Below are 5,760 nucleotides of genomic sequence, written 5' to 3' on the forward strand. Positions count from 1 at the left end.
TACATATTGACGTTGATACTCGCTAGTGAGGCCAAAGGCACTTCCAGTTCACGATGTATGGCAAGTTGTTTGGGAAATCACCACATTTTGAGAGTACCAAGAACATCTTACTAGGTTTGTGGAAGGCATATGGAACGATTCACATCTCCGATATGCCTAATGGATATCTCCTAATACGCTGCGCCTCGGAGAGTTCAAGTAGCGAATCCTCTTTGGAGGGCCTTGGACGATAAATGGAATAGTGCTATAATAGGTATCATGGCAGCCGTTCTTTGAACTGTCGTGTACGAAGGTCACTAAGGCGATGGTCTGGTTACAGCTCTACAATTTTCCTGTCGAGCTATGGGACAGAGACTTGTTGGAAAACATTACTGAACCTATTGGAAAACTCTTGAAAATAGATGAATGCACATCATCCTTATCGCGCACTCGGTTTGTGAGGGTATGCCTGGAGATTGATTTGGCTCAGTCTTTGAAGAGAGGCCTTTGGATTGAGGACGGGGAAGCTAGGGTATTCGTGATGATCGTTTACGAATGACTTCCTACATTCTGCTTCAACTGCGGCCTGATCGTGCACGGTGCTAGCAACTGCAATCGTTGGACGGAGAACTTAGATGTTGATCATGTGGACCCCGCCCCAAAGCTTGATTAGATTAATCAAGTTTTTTTTTATTTCCCTTTGTCAGGTTGCTCTCCACTAAGGTGGTCATGAGGAATTCCTGGAGGAATTCATGGTTTCCATCACATCTATGCCTTTGATATTTGAACCTTTTAACTTCATTGTTTTCTTCTCCTCTTGTGCTTCTTCTTCTTCATTCCTTTGTCTTGTAAGAGAGGTTGCTAGACAGAAGGTTTTTGAAGCTTGGCTATCTTCTCAACACTCTCTTTTCCGGCCATCATAGTAAGCCCTAGCCCTTCTTGGTTAAACTCTTTTGGTAGTGTTGTTTTTGGTAACTAAAGCCATGACTTTTATCTATCTTTTGTTTAGCTTGCCATGTTTTGTTGATTATCATGTTAGCTCTTTTTATTTAGAAACCTTGGCTTGTTGATGACTAAATTCGGAGTTGTTCATGCTTGTTGTTCTCTTAGTTCATAGCTCAAAATTGTTGTTGAAACCCTTGGAGCTTAGTGTTAGCTCAAAGGCTTGTGCTTAACCATCCTTGTTTGGAGAAAGGTTTGGCCTTGGCATTAGTTTAATGAATGTTAAGTTGCTTAGTTCTTGCTCACCCAAGCATGGTGGAGATTTTTTTGGACCATATTTGAGGGTAGAACTAGCATGCTATTTAAAAACCATGATATTGTGTATGTTTCCATGTGTATATGTATTCATGTATTTTGGTTGGTTTTCCTTGGATTATAGGATCACCTTGAGCTATAATCTTGGATTTCTTTTGAATTTAGGAGATCACCAAGTAAGTAATCCCTTAAACTCTTGTATTTAAATTTTGTGGTTTTGATTTATTTTTCATGTAAAAATTTCTGAAATTTTTATTTGCATTTATTCTTTAAAAAAATTATTGTGAGAATGCCATCTATTTATGTCTTGTGTTTTTTAGAGGAAGAGAAGTTTCTATACTTAGTTGGAACCATAGTGCTTTTTATTTGCCAAAAACTTATACATGTTATTTCCTTGTTACTTCCAAATATTTGCAAAGTAATTATCCTTTTTGTAACCTTGTTTATTCCCAATAACAAAAAAACTTAAGATTTATTAAGTGCTTGAATCCTTGGTCCACCTAACATCAATTTGGATTACCTATCTATTATTTGGTTATACATTTATCCCTTAAATATCCACTTACCTTTTATGTCCTTGCCTATCTTCTTCCTAAAAATTTTTAGCATCCTTGTTTTTAGTCAATATTTCCCTTGAAATTATTTTTTTCTAGTTATCTTGGAATTAGGTGGATCATTTTTTTCTTCAATTGATGAGATACATTAGACCTTGAATTTTTTTACAAATTTTTAGTATTTTTATTGTATTAATAATCATGCATTTCATCCTTGAGTTTGGTTGGGTAATTATTTATTGGTTTCACTATTATTTATACTTGTGGTATTTTTATTTTTGTTGGTAAATCTTTTATTTTTCTTAAATTTTTGGGAAAAATATTTGTGAAATGTTGTTATTATTTCTCCAAAATGAGAACCATGCTTAGGCTTGGAAAAGTGAGTATTTTCTTTTACATTATTTATTTATCTACTTTATTTATTAGATAAATTTTTGGAAAATACTTGTGTATATCCTGTATTCTTGGCTTGGAAATGTATCCCGAATTTTTTTGGTCTCCAAATGAACAATATGCAACCCCATCGGGTGGGAGGGTTAAACCCTCGACCTTGTCGACAAGTAATTTTTGGAAAAATGAGACTACGAGTTTCAGCACCGTGTCCGTTCGGTGAAATAATCAACGACCACTGTTATTCGATCTTGGGTCACGAGGGTAAATAAATGATTTCGATTATTTCGGCTCGGTGCATCACTGAGGGTAAACAAATGACCTTTGGCACTTTCAGTGAATTTGGAGACATACTTTGGATATTGTATTTATTGTTTTACCTTTTGATTTTGTTTACACTATTTTGTGCTATTGCATTTTTGTGCAAATTTCAAACCTGAACTTTTGCTTTCAGTTGTTTTGGATTACTTACTGGGCTAGTGAGCTCATGGATTTATTTAAATCCTTTTCAGATCAGGAGCAGTAGACCCAGGGATCTTAGAAGGCTTCCAGTAGATGTCTTCTTTGGGATTTAGGTCTTAATGCTTATGTCTTTGCATCAGTTGTATTATTGTTTAAGAACCTCCTTGTAGGTCATGCTGTATTTTTATTTACCTTGTATTTGAGTTTGGTTGTAAACCTTAAGTTGTACTCTTATTTGTTACTCTGTCAGTTTATTTCTACTCCTAGTCTGTGTTAGGTTTTGAGGCCTTGCAGGTTCACGGGGCCCCGCCCTGTGGGTCTGCGGCCGTTTGTCAGCGCACCAGGTTCGGGGCGTGACAGATCAACCTATAAAGGTCCACATGGAGGACCATAACTAGCTTAACAATTCCGGCGTGAATCCTGGGAGCTACATGATCAAAGTGGCAGAGTCTCCACAAATGGCGGTCCCAAACCCACTGCTCGAGACCGGCAAACAACAAGAATCTAGTTTGGTCCATGCATGCTGGTTACTCACCGGAAAAGTCGAGGACGTGAACGCGGATGTGACAGCGTTCAAGCCAGTCGAGATGATCACGTAAGCAAAGCCGAGAAAGATGATCACTTCCCAACCGTTAGATCCTCGAGAGATGGGACAAATTGGACCGTTGATCTGGATCAACGGCGCGTGGGATGCAATGCTCTTAGAAATGGAGCACGTGGCAGGAAAGCTAACATGGGGAGTAGGATAAGTCAATGTGTCTCCCGAGGCCCTAGTTAGTGGAGAGATGGGTGACTCTCTTCACAATAGCATTGCTGATGATTTGATGCCAATTAATACCAGGGTTGTTCCTGAGCCCGAGAATGGAAGCAATCCCCGCCGCATCATGAAGGGCAAACAGATCCTTATTGAAACCTCCGGGTCTGTCTCTCAGATGAGGAAAACGGTCCCTTCATCTAGGCCAAGTTTGGAGGCACAAAAAGCTGAACCTCTCCAAAACAACCATTATCCTCCAACAAAACTACTGACTGGGGTTAGCGATCCTTCTCAACCTCTCTAGGTTGAAGATGACCAACATCTGATGGTGGTAGAGCAACTAGTAACACTAAGACAGGAGAAGCTGATGACAGCATGGGGGATTCTGGAGAGTCAGAGACTGATGATGATTGTGAAATGGAAGAGGAACCTGACGATTCTCTCACTCTAGGAAAATATCAGGAAGAACTAAGAAAGAGAGCTTTGGCCAACAAAAGCAGTCAACCAGACCATTCAATTCAAAAGAAAGGTGGCTTGAGGATCGAGAGAGCGACAACTCCCGACGGAGTGTTTCTCCTCCTCCACAGAACTGATTCCTTTCTTTTCTCAGTTTTTCAGTCTTAACAGTTTTTCACATTCCCTTTTCTTTTAGTTTATTGATGAAGCAAAATCTAAGAAATATTGGTTGGAATTGTAGGGGTTCAAATAGGGATAAAATTAATAGGATCGTAAGTCTTATGAAGAACTATATGGTTGATATTATCGTTCTCGTGGAGACCAAAAGTCGATGAGGCGGGATCATCCGCTTTTTGCTCTAGGTTTTCTAGACTTTGGAAGTGGGTTGCTACTGCTGCTAAAGGCCTTTCTAGGGGAATCATTATCATGTGGAATAATCGGCTGGGCAGAGTCTCCCCTGTGGTTCACTCTTGATGGGCCCTTCATTTAGTTATATCCTCGATGTAATAACTTTCATTGGATTTTTTGACTGTAGTTTACAATGCTCAGCGGCATAGATTGCAACAAAAATTGTGGAACGAATTAACGCGTATTGCGAGGAATAATCAACCTTGGCTCATTCTGGGGGACTTCAATGCTATAACCTCCCTAGAGGAACATCAGGGAAGTAACTTCGTTTATTACGCCAGGAAAGCTACCTCTTTTTCTAATTTTATCTTTGATAATTCTTTGATAGATGTTAATTTCTCTGGTGTTATTTTCTCTTGGTGTAATGGTCAAGGTGGCCGTGCTAGGAGGTGGGCTCGTCTCGATAGATGTCTGGTAAATGATATTTAGTTTACAGTTTTCAATTCGGTTCATCTTACTTACTTACCTAAGATTCTGTCCGACCATGGCCCCATGTTGCTTAACATTTCTCAAAACCCTTCTTCTTTTCGGAAAATTTTTAGATTTGAGAATTATTGGCTTGAGCATGTTAATTACATTCATGAAATCCGAAAAGCTATCTCATTTAGTGCCCATTCCGGCCATATGCATGCTTTTTGTCATATTTTGAATAGAGTTAAGAAAAGAATTCTTTCGCTTAAGCATAAAGAATTGGGTACTCTTGATATGGAAATTAAACAAGTAGAGTCTAGGATCCAGGCTTTAGATATTAATGATAGTATCAGTTCCTGTTTTGATTCAGCCCCTTTCAGAGACTTACACAACTATTATAAGGCTCTCTTGAGACAGCATCACAATAGATGGGCTCAACGATCTCATTTGAACTAGGTTACTGGTGGAGATATGAATTCTGCCTTTTTTCACAAAAGTGTACGAATTGGTAGACACCATAACTTAATCATGAGCATTGTTGATAATGATGGCAACCCTCATACTGAGAAACACCAAATTGATTCCATTTTGATTAATCAGTTCTCATCTTTATGGAACACTTCTGAGGACAGATCTGTGGAAAATTATTTAGAGATTATCCACAATGATATTCCCTCTCTGAATAGTATACACATTACTTCTTTAAATAAGCCTGTTTCTAGGGAGGAAGTTTACAACACTAATATGTCTTTACCTGAGAAGAAATCTCCTTGACCGGATGGTATGAATGTGGAATTTTTCAAATTTTTTTGGGAAGACTTGAGTGATCACATCATGAAAGCCATCAATTATTTTTTTAACAATGCTGTGATGCCTAAAGCTTGAGGCAAGACCTCCATAGTTTTAATTCCCAAAAAAGAGCACCCTAAAGTTGCGTCTGATTTTCACCCTATCGCTCTTTGTAATGTTGTTTATAAGATTATTACTAAGATTCTTGCTAATCGTCTTAAAGAGATCATTGGGAACTTTATTGACAAAGAACAATGCGGCTTCGTTCCTGGAAGATGTCCTGTTGATAATATTATTGCA

The 5,760-nt window shown here is 38.5% G+C and overlaps 1 long non-coding RNA gene across 1 annotated transcript; it reads left to right on the plus strand.

The window, feature by feature from the left end:
* Positions 1 to 813: 813 nt before the first annotated feature.
* Positions 814 to 2,817, plus strand: LOC120264373. The gene is made up of 3 exons (XR_005537412.1): positions 814 to 901; positions 1,361 to 1,412; positions 2,693 to 2,817. It is a non-coding gene; the product is annotated as an uncharacterized LOC120264373 (long non-coding RNA).
* Positions 2,818 to 5,760: the final 2,943 nt, after the last annotated feature.

Source organism: Dioscorea cayenensis, chromosome 7, assembly GCF_009730915.1.
Source record: "Dioscorea cayenensis subsp. rotundata cultivar TDr96_F1 chromosome 7, TDr96_F1_v2_PseudoChromosome.rev07_lg8_w22 25.fasta, whole genome shotgun sequence".
NCBI classification, from domain to species: Eukaryota; Viridiplantae; Streptophyta; class Magnoliopsida; order Dioscoreales; family Dioscoreaceae; genus Dioscorea; species Dioscorea cayenensis.